At 44.1% G+C, this 2,681-nt stretch overlaps 1 pseudogene; it reads right to left on the bottom strand.

The window, feature by feature from the left end:
* Nucleotides 1-1,554: 1,554 nt before the first annotated feature.
* On the bottom strand, nt 1,555-2,184 carry LOC150021053 (MAP/microtubule affinity-regulating kinase 3 pseudogene; annotated as a pseudogene).
* Nucleotides 2,185-2,681: the final 497 nt, after the last annotated feature.

The following is a 2,681-nucleotide window of genomic DNA, read 5'->3' as shown; positions in this document are numbered from 1 at the left end:
TTATGGTATTTATATGTATACTGTTATTCTTGATAGATGCACATATATACACAGGTTAGTGTACACACACATATGTTCCTGCTCTGTCAGACGAGACTAGAAGCAGTGTCACATAGTAGCAATGAGCATACCTAGCACCTGGGTCTTGATTTCTAATATCATTATCCAATAAAAGAAACCAGGGCTCCTTGGCAAGTACCATTTCTTATTCAAAGGACCTGATCCTGAGGTTTGTTTACTTTTCATTTGAAAATTAAGATTAGTGGGGGCTTGAGGGGGTTAAAGATAATCTAGCCCCAAACTGAGAGCTTCTTTTTGTAGTAATTAAAAATACTAAAGTAGAATTGAAAAGGAAATGACACTGTGTAAACATGAATCTATGTGACTTAACCTTGATGCCCTTGCTGCTTAGAAACATTGTGTATATTATGGCATCTCCCTGCCGTGAGGAACCATTGGGCTGAAGCAGCTCCAGCAAATGGAGTGAGTACTAGAGCCTTCTAAAAGATCCCAGAATTAGAAACTTCATCATTTTTTTCATAAAGCTTCACAATGTTCGCTGAGGCGCATACATCCCAGTTCAAGCCCAGTCCGGCTGTACACTGTTGTTGCAGCATAATCATTCACCACAGTCCCTTTTACACTCCAATGTGTCGTGGCTGGGGACAATCCCCCGTACAGCGACAGGGTTGATGGTTCACCTATCCACCATTTTCTGAGCAAGTACTCTGGGCCTGGCTCTCTGATAATGAGGGGAAATAGAAAGGGGAGCAACATAGTTCCCAGCTCCCAAGAACTCGGGAATGGAGGATGAGGGCAAGGAGGCAAGTGATGAGTCGCACACAGGTCTATGCCATATACTGCTGGGATCTCAGGGAAGGGGACAGATGAATCAAAGGACCATGGCAGGTTTCTTAATGCCCAGGGCAAGAAGATGAGCTGATCAATGATGGAAGAACAACAAATCAGCTCTGCAGAGGCAGGTAGGGTTTTGCTTTTAAAACATTCAATTAATTTGTGTTCCTCTGTGTTCATGGAGCAAGGGTGGTAAAGACTAAAGTGAGAAAGACGCATAGTGTCCGACTCATATTTCTTCAGTGGTTAGAACAAAAACTGCCCTGCATGGTGAATCATATTCTATGTAGATAATCTTATAATATGTAGAAATAGATTAAAACATTTGCAGAGGAAGAATATTCACCACAATTTACCATCTTTAAAACATAAATTGGATCATATTACTTCCTTGCTTAATACCCTCCATGGGTTTGATCACTGTTCTCAGAGTAAAGCCCACCCCCCTTCCCGTAGCCCATGAGCACTGCTTTTCATCTACAGCCACGTCTCCTGCTGCTGTCTCTCCAGCTCACTGAGCTTTGGTGGCCTTGAGCTTGGCAGTGTCCTCAGCCTGGAGCACTCTTCCTCCAGCGCTTCACAAGTCAGACTGTATAAAGGGAAAGCCCCCCGGACAATGACACCAGCCCAGAGGCTAGCAAGCAAAGCCAACAGGTCAGGACAGGTGGTTCCTGCTGATGTCATAGAGCACCCAGGCTGTCAGCTAGCTGCCTGACAGCAGATACCTCTGCCTGTTTCACCCCTGCTGTGCCCCAGTGTAGGAAACCTGCCCAGCATGCCCAGATCCTCCCCCTGGCCCATGTTGACCCATTGGTCTTGCAGTATGTCTTCTAGGGTTGGCCTTTCCCTGGGGTTGAAGGTCAATAATTTTTGTAAAAGATTTTGACCTTCTTCGGATAGAGACAGTGGTACCCGGAACTCCCCACTCAGGATCTTATTCTTCATCTCCTCAAATGTGTCCCCCTCAAATGGCAAAACCCCCACCAGCATCCTATACAAAACTACCCCCAGGCTCCAGACATCCACCTTCGGGCCATCATAGCTCTGATGCCGGAAGATCTCTGGGGCCATATAGGGTAGGGTGCCACAAAAGCTGGTTAGTGTGTAGTCCAGAAATTCTCTAGCAAATCCAAAGTCTGTTATTTTGACGTTCCTCTCACCGTCTAGCAGGATGTTCTCCGGCTTCAGGTCCCAGTGGACGATTTTCTTCTGGTGACAGTACTCAACCACCGATACAAGCTGCCGGAACACGGGTCGGGCTGCTGACTCGGTCCTAGGGCCGCAGTTTTCCAAGTATTCAAGTAAGTCCCCTCCACTAACATGCTCCATGAAGAGGTAACTTTTCTCCTTGGTGGTAATCAACTCAAATAGCTATGCAATATTTGGGTGATTTAATTGCTTACGACAATCAACTTCTTTAAAATAATCTCTGACAAAGCACTAACGGCTTTGACAGCCACCTCTGTCTCTGTTGGCAAGTGCGTGGCCAACCACACCTTGCCAAAGTACCCACTGCCAATGATGCGCAGAAGCAATGAGGCACTCCTGAAGGTCAGCAGTGGCTGCAAGGTCATTAGCCATGGTGGCTACAAAATAAGAACAAAAACAAAACAAAAACAACAAAGAAAAAAAAAGAAAAAATAAATAAATAATAAAAGATAAAGAAAAACAAATAAGAAAAATTAAAAGAAAGAAAAATAATAAAGGAAAAGGAACAAAATGCAAAAAAAATGGTACAAAACAAAACAAAACAAAATAAAACAAAACAAAACCAGTAAGAAAAAGAAAACAAACTCGCAAAGTAACAGCAAGAGGCAAGAGCAAAG

Source organism: Furipterus horrens, unplaced genomic scaffold (assembly GCF_987537825.1).
Source record: "Furipterus horrens unplaced genomic scaffold, mFurHor1.1.pri manual_scaffold_1, whole genome shotgun sequence".
Taxonomy (NCBI): Eukaryota; Metazoa; Chordata; class Mammalia; order Chiroptera; family Furipteridae; genus Furipterus; species Furipterus horrens.
This window is presented reverse-complemented; position numbering and strand designations above follow the sequence as displayed.